We start from the raw sequence: 13,659 nt of genomic DNA on the forward strand, positions 1-13,659 counted from the left end.
CTACGTGTGTGAGCTTGGGGAATGCACAAGGTACATAGGCTGGAGCTTTCTGTAAGTGTGCGAGAACCAGATTATCCCATCCATGGAAAGGCAAAAGCTCAAAGCCCGCCATAAGCAGAGGGTAAGTCAGAAAGTCCACTGACAGCCGGAGATACAGCAGTAACCATAACAACACCATCATCTTTCTTATAAGTCCTCACACGTAATTCTACTAATGACTTTTATTAAACATTTAAGCCTTAGCATTCAAGTGATTCATACTTGTTACAAAAAAACACCCCATTAACACAAAGTACAAGCTGAAACAAAGTTAATGAGCCCTAGTACTTGCAGGATAATTCAAAGTTTAAGGGTGATATTAACAAAAATAAAATAAGGAAGAGTGGGAAAAAATCTCGTTTCATTGTCCACCAGAGAACCTCAGTTTTATCCTTTTGGTTCATAAAATCAAATCTATTGCTCAAGTGACTCTTACACTCTTATTAAAGGAGTACAGGAACACATATATGTGCATACTTAAGTACCCCTATGTGGCCATAAAAGGTCTGCCTGGCTGTCCATGGGGAATGCAAGTGGGACTTGATTCATAAGCATGAAAGAGGGGATGTCATTACCGTAATCCCCTGTATTTCACTGCTTGGTCTGGGGCTCAGCCTTACGTGATGGAGTGGCTGGGTGTAGAGCACTGGAAACAGGAGTGTTTCGGTGCAGGGTCTGGGCCGTATGCCCTGTACATCTGATAGCCAAGAGTAAATTGGCCTGGAACTGCATAGGTGAGTATTTGTCCAATGAAAATTTTAAGTATAACTCAAGTCAGGCACGTAAAAAAAACTGAGGCACTAGATATATTAAGTATATCTGGAAATTTAGAGTAATATTTTTTTATTTGCCTTCTGGTTTTGCACTGTTAGATACAAATGGCAAATGGGTAAGTGGAAAAAAATCACTGACATATTTCTGCCCTTGAAAACGTGTGATCTGGTTTAAAGCACTGGCATTTTTATCTTTGTGTTCAAATGAATAGACTAAACATGTTCAAGGAACAAAAAGGGTAAACGGCACAGCTATAAAATGCTGTTTTGGAAGTGATGAGTGGGCAGTTACATGGCGACAGGTTTCCTACCCCAGTTATGTTCATTTTCATGTGGCTCCCATCACCCACAATACCTGGCCTAGGAGCTCCCCAGCCATCCCAGTCTTGATAAACAGTTTTGGAAGTGAAGAAAGGAAGGGGTAACAACATAACACAACGGAGCCGTGGAGCAGGGCACGCACAGGAGCACTGTGCACATCTCCGGCAACACCTCCAAACTCTGCTCCTTGGTAAACAATCGCATGGTGCCACAGCAAGTCCTTGAAGAGAACGAGGGGTTTAGATGCAGTCGAGCTCCTTTTGAGCTGCCTCCCCCATGGGACTGGAGCTATTCCCAAGGGGGATCCTTGTGGCAAAGTGCCTCTCATCTGTCTGTCCCCAGAGCACGCACTGTGCTGTGCCTGCAGCAGAGAGGAGGCGTCAGGGACATTTTTTATTGAGGTAGGAGAAGAGTCACCTGTGCCCCAGGGCTGCTCTGGGGGCTGTAAGCTCTTGGGCCAAGAGGCCAGAAATAACCCAGGAGCCGCCAGCTGGAGAGCCTGGATTTACAGACTCTCCAAGAAAACAAGGCTTCATAAAAGTCTTGAAGGAGAATTAGACATGGGAAAACATTCTACAGCATAAATCATAAATTCTCCTCCATTTGGAGAGAGGTAAGAACTTAATCTCCATTAATTTCACCCGGCAGATGCAGATAACAAAGCAGCCCTCTGCATGGGAGAGTTAACAGTGCTAAGACTGATACGGAGAGACAAGATGCACTTGGAGACATAGGAAAAATGCATCTCTCAGAAAGTTTCCACTATTAATATTTTTCCCTTGCAAATGTGGGTCTTCTAAAACACTCTTTTCTTTAGGAAGGATCTAAATGAAGAGGAGGTGGGAAGTAGAGCTACAAAGCATGTATGAAAGCCTCAAATACATGAGTGGGAGGAAGGAGGAAGAAATGAAAGAATAATGAAGCTTGCATCACTGGGAGCAAACAACAGAAGAAAGGAAATGCATATACTTGTGGCTAAATTTTGCAGGAACTTAGGCTGAGGTTTAAAACTGCTGTGGTTAGCATAGATACTGGCATGGAGTAATTCAGATGACCTGATCAAAGGACAGAGAAACGTTACTACTGATTTCATTAGGAAAATTACTTGGCTTAGAGTTAATGGGTGAGCACAGGAAGAAATGCCTTCTTTATAACGTTGACATGGAGTAGCCCTGCAAAGGGTAATTGGCACTTGCCGTGTGTACGAGGATTATGTGATTCAGGGTTTCCTTGAATGGGGCCAGGATTTTGCCCTTTGTGGAGATTCCCGTTGGCATCTGCAGGATTTCCACACGTGGTGATGTTGCAAACAGATATTCCTATTTTTAAAAACAGTTAAAAGATGTCTTGTTATTTACATGGTGCCCAGGGTCCCCAGATCTAGCTGCATTGGTAGCTGAGCCCAAATGCTCAGCTCCTGTTCAGGTGTTTTCATTCAAACTAAATCAGATATTTCTACCTGGAGAGCATCTCCAGTGGCCGCCACGCTAATGGCTACCTATCTAAACTAGGAAACAAGCCTGGAAAAGGATCCTGGGGTTGGGTTTATTCCATGCCTTCCAATCTTTTGTCAGTACTTTGCTGTGAGGACATTCTTGGGCATTCAGCAGGCAGGGCTGATCTCTCCTGCTACAGTCCTAGGTGTACTGCAGAGCAGTCAGTAGAAAACTTCAAACCAAACAGAACAGTGGACCTGTCTTATGCAGGAATCCCATGGAATGGAAACACCTCTGTCCCCATGTCACCAAAACCACCTACAAAACAAAAACTGTAACTTTGCTCAGAAAACTCCAGGGTTTTATATTCACCTTGGAATAAACTGAGCTCATCCATCCATTGAAGAGGTGCCTGTCAGGGCAGCAACAGGAGGTGGTGGCCATCTGCGCAGCCGAGCAGTGCCCAGGGATATAGCTGGGACCAGGGGGGGCAGGGAGGAGTTTCATGCCAGCAATTTTTACGAATGAAAGGGCTGAGCTGCTACTTCAACCCATGATGGCTTTTCAAAATCCATCCTGAGACAGCAACAAAAAAGGCGGAGGAATGATATTTCCATTGCCTTCTACCAGTAAAGCTGTACTTGATGACAGATGCAACAAAAATTCAAATTTTTTCAATGCTTATAATAAAAATCCAGAATTGCTACTTTTTGTGTATTGTTGACCTCCAAAAGTTGCAATATGCTGGTGCAGAGTCTGAGTTTCTTTGTGCAATGGTGAGTCTGGGGTTGCGAGCCCTGCACAGCTGAGCAGCAGAGTTTGGGCAAGCAGGAAAGAGGGCTGGCAGGACACAGCTCTGGATCTGCCCTCTATCCAGACTCAGTGTCAAGGAAAGGATGTATCTTATCCCATCCCAAACCAGTCATTCCCACATTATAGCAAAATAAATCTAAAGGGACAAAGCTAAGCCTTTCCTATAATCACTACAGCAATTGCGTGTACTTCGAGTTGTCACTCTATAGGGTTGGTTGGAGAAAGGTAAATCTACAATGAATAATTAAATGCCCTTTACAGACTTAACAGTTCCTGGGGCGTGTGGCAGTGCTGGCGGTACCAGCTCCCGCTCAGACCCTGCCAGCCTTGGCACTCGCAGACGGGTCTCAGTTCTGCACAGAGCTCCCTCTCCCCTGCTTTCACGGGAGGAAGGCAGGAGAGGCAGCAGGAGCAGGCTGGGATGGGGGCTGCCAAGGGCAGGGGTGTGAGGAGGAGGAGGAGGCAGCGTGCACCAGCCGTGCTGTGAGCTTCCCTGGCTTGGGCAGTTTTCTCTTTGACTGTAAAGAATACAGTATAACGAGGTGCCAGGCCTCAGCTGGAGCTCCCGGCAGGTAAAACGCCCACAAAGTAACAGTGTTAGCTCTGCACACCTCAGTTTTCAGCACGTACAAGTCCGGCTCCAGTGACACGAAGGTCTCCCACGGCTGCAGCGGGATGCCCGAGGCGGGCAGGCGCTCAGCGGGGGTCGTGCCGCCCTGGGCGGGGGATGGGGGCAGGCAGGGCTGGCTGCCCACCCCAGGGGTCAGCAGGGCCGGGCAGGGGGAGCACCCCTGTGGGATAGCGGGCCCGCGCTGCGGGAAAAGGGAAAGAAAGCGTGCGACCGGCCATGCGCCGCCTTCCCCAGCCCCAGGACAGCTGTGTCCCCACGCACCCGCAGAAAAACTTCCCCCCGAGACCGGCAGCCCCCAGCTTCCCGCCCCCACGCGTCCCCCTCCCGAAGTTTCCTTCGGGGAGGCCCAGCCAGGCCCCCGCCGCCAGCTCCGGCAGGCAGCCCGGCGGGGCGGGGCGGGCGGGCGGCGCTAGGGCCCGGCGGGGCGCGGCGCCGCCGCCGGGGGTGTGTGTGGGGGCGGCAGGCGGCGCGGGCTGCGGCTGCTCCCGCCGCGGGGCGCGGAGCGGGGCGGCCGCGGGGAGCACCCACCCCCGCGGCGGCGGCGCGGAGCTCAGGGCCGCGGCGAGGAGGTAACGGCCGCGGCGGTGGCGTTTCGCGGTGTCATTGGGAGCGTGTGTGTGTGTGTGTGGTGTGCGGGTGGGTGCCAGCCAGACCCCGCGGCAGCCGCCGCCTCCGCGCCCCGTCGCTCCCGGGGCAGGGAGCCCCCGCCAAACTTTTGGGGCCGCTGGTTGCCGCGGGCGGGAAGCGCTGCCGCGCCGGGGAGTTAGTCGGGGCTGCCCCGTCCCGCCGCACAGCCCCGCCGCGCTGGGGACGCGGAGGGCGGCGCGGAGGCGGCAGCCGGGCGGGGAAGGACGCCCCGGGCGAGCAGGGGACGCGTACGGGGCGGCCAACGGGCCGCATCCCGGGCGGGCTGTGCCCGGCAGCGCCGCCCCGCCAGCTCCGGCCCCGGCTGCCAGGGGCGCCCGGCCGTGGCCGCGGGCGACGCGGCGGCTGCAGCCCCGGCCGGGCACGGTGGGCGCTGTTGGGGCAGCGGCGCAGCCACCCCGGCGTCTCCCTTTTGTTCCTACGCGCTGCCGGCTGTTAGATCCGCGCCCGGGAAGGAGCCGCTCGTTACTTCCCGGGCTCCGTCTGTGTCTGCACGCACGCCTGAAGGGCATCCTCCGGTAGGGCTGGTGTGCCAGAGCCGCCAGGAAAGGTATTTTCCTAATTTCACGTCAGCTCCCCTTTGCCTGCTGTACTTCAGTGCCGACTCTTAACTTATCTGGAGTTACCATGAATTAATTTATTCACAATATATGCATGTGTCCCTGCACCCTGGAGAAGGATTTCCTTATTGACCTGCCAGCTACACTGCGGTCAGTTGTTATTTATATTATCAAACATATGTCTGTGAAAATCTGTTTGCACGGCTACGGAACGGCTGCTCTTACAACCCAGTTTACTGAAACTTTAATTGCAGCAGGCGATGTTTTACTGTGGAGCCATTTACGTCAGAGCAGACCGTTACTCCGGTGGGATAGCGGCGTCTCTTAGACGATCTTTTCTCACGCAGGGAGGGCTCGTGCTGTTTCATGGAATGAATCAGAAACAAAAAATGAACAAACAATGAAAATGAGTTTGTGCAGTTTTAAAAAAAAAAAAAAAAATCAACGTGTTATGGACACAGTAAATCGGGCAGCAAACCCCCAGTTTTCTCCAGCAGAACCCACGTATCAGCCGGTAAACAACATAAACTGATCACTTTGCAGCCAAAAATATAAGGCCTTACGGCCCTGGCTGCCGAAGCGTTACGTGTCATTAAAGTAGCTCTCTTGCAGGAGAGGGACTGTCCCAGGAGCTGTGCGATCTATAAACACTTTTCTGATTGGTTTAAAAATTTAGACACAGGAAGCGGATGGTATCTAATAACAGACAAGTGGAGACACTGTTGTCATGGAAACTGAGAAGACTACCCCCCCATTTATTTAAAAAAAAAGAAAAGAAAAAGAAAAAAGTCTGCATATCATCAGAAATGCCTGCAGACCGCCTTGGCTGCTGTTGCCTTTCCCACAGCATCTGTTGAAACCTGAGAACGTGCCTGTCAAATCAAGGTCATTTTACAGTAAAACCCCGTGCTGTCGCCTCTCCTCTTCCCTCTCCGGACGTTGTCCGGCACTTTCCACCCAAGGAGGGGTTTGGCAGGCAGGGCCCCCCTCCCATGGGCCGCAGGGCTGCCCCGGGCGTGGGGGGTGTCCTGCCCCAGCCCGGCCGCTGCTGGGGGGCTGCAGAGGGGAGGAAAGGCTCAAGGCAGTGGGACAAAGTGGGTTAAAAAAATAGTATCTGGGGATGACTGTTTGTGGTGTTTGTTTGTTTTTAAAATCAAATGACCAGGACATGTTTCTTTTTGTGGGAGTGTGTGGACCTCGGAGAGAAAGCTGCGATTGATTAGATCTCCCTCTGTTCATCCTCATTTCAAACTTATATTAAAACATAATTATTTGGATTGAATATTAAGGCCATTTCACAACTCTGCCCTACCTGCAAAAACAAAAAAAGAAAAGGGGGCAAATGGCTATGGGAAACCCTGTGCCATTGCTTTAAAAAAAAAAAAAATCGCCGTTTGGTTATAACGTGCTATTTGAGGACAAAAGCAGAGATACGAGAATAAAATATACTTCATTACCGATGAATGCAGCATGAGAAAATCAGACTATTATTGTGGTAAATTGAAGTTTTACTTTGCTGGACTATTGAAAGTTTATTGTGTGTGAAAGGAGAGAGCTATTTTGTGTTTGGAGCAGGAGAGAAGAATTTCACAGCAAACTCACAAGAAAGGTTTTAGTGTTTATGCTTATTTTCTTGGGCAGCAGCCGCCGTTGATTTCAGCTGTTTGTGACGGAGAGACGTCATTGAGTATTCACTGCGTTTTCTCTGAAACATTTTGTTTTGTTGCTCTCCTTAATCTTTATTTTGCAGTGACCAAGATGAGAAAAAGCACTTGAGTGCTTCACCCACTGTATAAATCATCACTTTGAAACCTTAAATGACCAGTTCGACCTCTGTTACCTCTTTACTTGCGTATTTCACATTTTGCGTTATTATTCCTTAAGAAAACCTGAGGCTGGTGAGCGGGTCTGGTGGATCAGGAGGTAAATCCTGCAGGGTGCTGAGGCAAAGGTGCTCAGCACCTCTTCCACCCACACCTTTGGATCTTGCCATCAAAAAACCCAAAGCCTGGCTTCAGAATCTGGCTTTGGCCAGAGCAGCCTAAAGGGATGGTGAAGTTGGAGGGAGCAGCACCTGCTTCTGCTGGAGGGTCCCCGCTGGCTGCCGGGCTGGGGTGGCACTGGGACCCCCTTCTGCTGCGAGCGGGCGGCCGGCAGGGAAGGGCTGGGGTTGAATCCAGCTCACGTCTGATTAGCCAGATGCTGCTTTTAATTGCTGTGGAGTTCAAATGGAGAAAGTTTGGCTCGGTAGCGAAAGTGTGCTTGCTTCTAGAGGGGAATTTCCTGTTGTCGGGAGCGCCCTTATCTGCAGGAAGGCTGGCCGGCAGGAAGCATGTCTCTTACTTGTTTTTACACGGTGAAGGAAATGAGCTGGATTAGGTACTTTCAAGATTTTACCCTTCATCGTCTTCTGTATCTGTGCTGCTCTGTTTATCTCTAGTGGTTTAGTTTGTAAAAGTTTTCTGATGTCAGTCACTCCCGAGGGAAATGCAAGAAGTTAAATGAATATGTTGTCCCGTCATTTTTTGCTGGTATAAGAAAACACCCCACCAACCTCTCTGAGCCACATTTTCAAAAGTATCCAATTTGTAATTTATACCTTTTGAGCCTCATTAATGATACGTAGAGAGGTTTTCCCTCCTCCCCACCCCTGCCCTTAGAATGAAAGATCAAAAAATGCACCAGTTATTTTACTAATAGGAGCAGTCCTTACACTTCTGAACTGCCTTTCATCATGGATCGTAAATCACTTTACAGAAATTCATTTTTAATATCCACAGAAGTTGTATGAGCTTAGGAAGCCGAAATGTAGCATTTCACATAGACTGCCCAAAGTTGCAAGGCAAATTAGGAGGAAAGCTGGAAGTCAAATTAATTGCACTTTAATTAGCAATTGCTAATGGATTCAAACTTTGAAAATGTATCCGCCTTTCCTAAGTGCACTCATGCTAAAGTGCCAATGCAGTGTGTATGTATTTGGGATGTGGGGCTGGGGGTGAGAATGTAAGCAGTGGTTCTACAACATGCCAGTTGTTTACTGGTTCCTGTCCAGCCTGGCGAGGCTGGGATGCCTGGTTGGAGGCTTGTAAGATTAGACGCAGCTTTGGACGAACGTTCAGACTAAAGGCAAGGGCTGGGGTTTAGGTCACTGTGTTCTAGTAAGCAGGAAGGTTAAGGGTAATAAACATTATTTCTCCAGTTTTTACTCACAGTAGAGTATTTATGGCGTTAAGCTGAACTTTTGCAGAGGGTTTTGAGGAGGAAACTTGGAAAAGTTACATGAACTTATAAGAAGCTGCCTGGCATGCTGAGCAGATTCAACTAGTGATTTCTGGCATAGGAGATGTCTTGGTGTCAGGCGCCGTGTCTGGCAGAAGAGGCTGCCAGGGCTGTCCAGAAGTGTAAGCTGGGCTCAAGCAGGTCTGCCCTGGCTGATGCTGGAGTTTGCCTGTTCGTGACTTCAGACATAACACAGTGCAGCATGACTTTGGCCACAACTTTGAAATATTTCTAATAAAACTACATTTGGCTTGTTACCTGCTCTGATGGCCAAGCCAAAGTAAAACTGTAACAGGAATAATGGGGGAAAAATAAAAAGGTTCCAGCAAAACAGCATTTCATTTAAATGTAAAAATGACAGCCATGTTTTTCGGTCAGCTGATGCTGGGAAACCAGCCTGAAGCTCAAAGGCAAGGCAGTTTGTGGGAAGTGACTCTCTCCTCAGCTTTGGAAATCCTGCTGCATTTAAGGTGCCTGAAGTTCAGTTGCCGAGCATCAGGACAGCTCAAACGCTCCTTCACTTCACTGCAATGTGTTAGGTGCCTTTAGCAGTCCCAGGACTTTTACCTGGTCTAGACAGAAGCTGGTTTTCTAGCCTAAGGTTTGCGCCTTGGCTGCCTGCATAGCCCACAAAGGAGCAAGGCTCCCTGTGCCCTACTTGCCCCCTCGGAGATGGGCATGAAGTGATGGGATAGCGCTGTCTGGAGGAGGCTGGAGAGAGGGGTCTGGGGAATGGCTAAAACTCATCACAGCTGGACCTGTGACTTTCCAGTGGTTCAAGTCACGTAGGACCCACTTGCTTGCCAGCGGACAGTTTTTTCCCACCTCTCTTGGGCAGGAGCAGAAGTGAAATGTTATAGTGTTTCATAGCTCTCCCTAAAGCTCATCTACTCTGTAACATCTGCAAAAAATTGGACAGGCTAAGTCTGCTGGAGGTAATACTTCTGCTGATTATGCTGGATGGTTTTTTGTTGCTCTTTCCTTTTATTCCTCCGTCTGTAGTCTAAAAGTCTCTTCGCTGGAGATGGTCTTTCTCTGTGTCAGCACTGACTGCAGGACAGATGGATGGTGAGGCTGTGACCTGTGGTCAGAGTTGGAAGGTGCCACTGAATGGAAAGATCTGCCTAGCTGTTTGACACTGTTGTGCTTTTTTTAACATCAGCAGGCATTTACATCAATACAGTGAAATTTCCAACACTGGATGTTTTTACCTTTTACTGGAAATAGGTTAAAATCAAATAAAAATAGATATTTAAGGACCGAGGTGGTTTGGGCCCACATCAGCTTCTTCCTTTGCCCACCTCCCGCATGCCAGGCTCTGGTGGGACCCTGTCTGTGAACTCTGTTTGGTCAGGCCAATGGTGAGGTTCCCCGGTGGGACTCCAATTGCCAAGTGCTTACCTGCCACTATTTGCTGGTGTGGCACACTCGCCGTGTCTGGGCACACTTAATTTTGTTGCAAGGAAAATATAGCAGACCACCTAACAGACCGGGCTTTATGTACAGGGCAATCCAAGCTCGATTCTGGAAAGCATTTCACAGAGTATCAGCATTATTGGAAATTGCTTCTTAATACTGTATGGCAAAGCTGTTTAGTGTAGTTCTTTGCAAGACCTGCACCCACCGTGAGGAACTGAGCCGTGGCCTCGTGTCTCCCGTGGCCTCGTGTCTCCCGTGGCCTCGTGTCTCCCGTGGCCTTGCCTCTGGTCTGAGCTTCACCGGGATCCCCAGTATAGAGCTGCTTTTACTTTTTTGCTCTTGGGTTTTGTAGAGAGTCCAACCTTTTCCCTGGATAAAGTCAGTTTCTGACACAGGGAGCAGATGTGAAGTCCCCAGCCCGAGCTGTCCCTGAAAACCTGTGCTCAGTGTTGCATCCCTCAGTAAGATCTTCTCGTTGCCAGTTTAATTGCTGGCCAGGCTTGCTGTGGAGAGGAGGAGACGCATTAGAGGGGTTACAAGAGGTTATTAGAGATGGGAGGAAGCTGAAGGTCTGACCCATCCAGATTTAACTGGATTAAATCTCATTTTACCCCCAACTCCAACTTGTTTTGATCTGAGATCATTTGTAGAAACTACCCAATTAATATGTTAATTTTAACACCAGATTTTGTAAAGCTTTATTGTTGGAGGTGGAGGAGGGATACAAATGTTTTGATCCTATTTTTATCATTATCTTCACTGAGTTTTTCTCACTCTGTGCTTTGCAGAGAGGAGCAAAATTTTAATAATTCACTAATACACTTTCACTTCATTAACATTTTATCGTTCTGGCATTGTGCATATGGTGAACTCCTTAGTACTCTCCTTAAGGGCCTGATCTTGCCCCAAGACTCTCACATTCCTCCAGGTGTGGAAAACCCTAAATGCAGGTGCTATTCTACTTTTTGGAAAGAGCTTTTCTCTTTTTCCAGTAGATAGTAAACTGAACAAAACATGCAAGTGTTTTTTTTGTTTGTCTGGTTTGTTTCGTTTTTTCAAAATGGAAACATTTATACAAAAATAGTAGTGGTGGTTAGGTTGGGACCACTAAGTGCCGAGCCTCCAACCCTTAGAAGGCTTGAACAGTGTGAAGACAGAGGGTGTTATTGTGGTATCATTTGCATCATTTTACATTGCAGCATGTTTGGTTTAAGCAGACATTTATAATGGTATTAAAACGGCTATCAACCTTTTCGGATGCCTTCCCTGGGATAGCACAGTGCTTGGTATTAGGCTGTAATCTTGGTGATTAAGTACACAAGTTTGCAGATGTGTGCCCCTGTTATGTTAAACCCATGCTTTTTAATTGTGTCATAATCTGAAATTGGGTATTGAAACTTCTATGGTGATTCTCCTTCTTTTTTTTTTCCTTTTTTTTTTTTTATTTTAATAGCATAAAATAAACCTCTGAATTAGTGCATTTGTTACTGCTAATTAAGTACTGTTAGCACACCGAATTACATCAGGCATATTCAGAAGGCATAAGAAGCCGAGCATGGCTGAGGGTGGACAGTGCGTAGGTACAGGAGATTTGAGAGTGAAAAGGAAACTTCTGGGCTACGAGCAGCAGAGAATTAAGGGCCAGGTAAGAATTTCAGGGGGTTGTGTGTATTGTAAAGAGTGTGTCTGTTGGGAGACTGAAGGACAAGAGATCATAGTAATAAATGCAGGAGATGTTGAGGGACCTGGCTGAGGGTTTTTACTTGTCAAGTGGAACATATTTGCTTTTGGAGGTACCAGGACAGAAACTCATCTCTTGTAAATTGGTATAGTGCCATTTGAGCTAGTGGAATTACACTGATTTACACCAGCTGATAGTCTATCCACTGGTAATACAAGTTGAGTGATGGGAGATCTAGAAGAGGTTATAGGCCTGAGCAGCAGGGAGGGTAGAAGTTTGTTCAGAAGTGACAAAGGGTGGACAAGTGAAGAGGTTTGGTAGGAAGGATCAAAAGGTGCATTGCAGCTATGTTTGGTTTGGTTTGATGACAAGATGCCTGGCCAAGAGATGTCGACAAGGCAGTCTGAGACACGGGCTTGGCTGGAGAGGAGAGCTGGCGACGGAGAAGTACATTTCTCATTGGCACAGTAGCGACTGATGTGTGAGTGGATAAGATCACACACAGGGTGAGGGAGCGGTAGTGGGGGAAGACCAAGGCCAAGGCCACAGCAGGAACCAGGGGAAAAGTGGGGAAAAAAAAAAAAAAGCCAAGGCCGCAGCAGGAGCAAGGGAGCAATCACTAGACCCGGATGAGGAGGGCCAGAAGACAGCATCTCACAAAGCCAAGGCAGGACAAAATTGCGATATAGAAAGAGGAACAGAACAAACTTGTAGAATATTATTTAGAGTCAAGAAGAGAAAGGGAATGACATTGACTTATTTAGAGGCATGAGCTGTGAATAATCTCTACTACAATTAGTAAACTTTGAAAAGCTGAGCTATAAATGAACTACATTGTAACTGGTATGTCTAACTTTTCTTTGCCCATCTTCTGCTGTCTCAAAGTAGGCTCATGTGATGGTGCAGCAGACCTTAATGTCCTGGGATGGTTAGGGCAGCATGGCTAACAGTTGCTGCAGTGGCTGCTCTGCACCCCACTTCTCCAGGACTGCAGTGGCCATGTCCCCCCCCGGGTCACCCCAGCACCTCCAGCTGGGCGCTGTGCCTGCTGCAGGCAGGGTCGCGGGAGGCGTCACAGTCAGGTCATTGCTCAGGAAATTCAAACCAGTACCAGGAAGTCACAGGGTTTTGATTAAATATAACAACATTGTCACTGTCGTTGCTGTACCCCAGTTATCAGGCACTGTGTGGGGGGAGTGGGGTGTTGTTGAATCACCGCTGGGCTTGGGAGGCTAGGGGGGGTGGTGCATGGGCTCCCCCCCAGCTCTGCCAACATCTGGTGGGAGCAGGGCTGGGTTGTGATGAAGCCTGTTTAGATACTGTTTCAGTGGCTGCAAAGAAGATCGAGACCCCGTTTTTACAAGGAGTCACATAGAAAAGATGAATGGCAATGGGAGGAGGTTACTCCTGGGGAGATTCTGTTTGAACAGGAGGGAAGTTTTTCATAATAAGGACAATTGGCCATTGGAATAATCTCCCCAGGGAAGTGGTGGATTCCCCAGCACTTGACACTTTTATGATTCAGCTGGACAGGGTGCTGGGTCATCTTGTCTAGACGGTGATTTTGACAAGAAAGGTTGGACCAGGTGATTCCTGTGGTCCCCCGACCTGGTATTCTATGATTCTATGAAAATACTGCAGCTTCACCTTGTGTTGTGACAGAATGAGAGGTCTCACTTTGGATGTGTTTTGCTGTAGGGTCTCTCTGTGCAAGGAGGAAGAAAATGCAGACTGGTAAAATGAGGGAAAATGTGGAAAAAATGACCAAAAATGGGGGGGGGGGGGGCAAAAATGTGGAAATTAGGCAAGTGCGCTAGGTTGATCACCCTTGTTCACAAGCAGGTCTTGTTAGTGATGCAGCTGCAACCCGTGTACAATCTTGTGGCCTACTGTACAGACAGGAAACAGCTTGACTAGAAACAAGCCTGGCTTAAGAAAACAGTGTCAAAAGTGAAGAGCAAAATGCTTTTTAAAAATATTGTTGTTTGTAAGCCAGGGTGCCATTTCTGAAGGATGGGGACATTTCCATTTGTGACTCTGGTGGTCTCCCTGTTCAGCACCT

At 48.2% G+C, this 13,659-nt stretch overlaps 1 protein-coding gene across 9 annotated transcripts in view; it reads left to right on the plus strand.

Annotated features, from left to right (window-relative positions):
* Window positions 1-4,430: 4,430 nt before the first annotated feature.
* FOXN3 (forkhead box N3) overlaps window positions 4,431-13,659 on the plus strand; it is a 211,420-nt gene continuing 202,191 nt past the window's right edge. For 3 of the 9 annotated variants that reach the window (XM_065063701.1, XM_065063706.1, XM_065063710.1), the window contains exon 1: window positions 4,431-4,582. The gene's annotated coding sequence lies outside the window, so the exon portion shown is untranslated. The remainder of the gene's footprint in view (window positions 4,583-13,659) is intronic. The other 6 variants (XM_065063704.1, XM_065063707.1, XM_065063703.1 and 3 more) reach the window with 5 other exon arrangements.

Source organism: Columba livia, chromosome 5 (assembly GCF_036013475.1).
Source record: "Columba livia isolate bColLiv1 breed racing homer chromosome 5, bColLiv1.pat.W.v2, whole genome shotgun sequence".
Taxonomy (NCBI): domain Eukaryota; kingdom Metazoa; phylum Chordata; class Aves; order Columbiformes; family Columbidae; genus Columba; species Columba livia.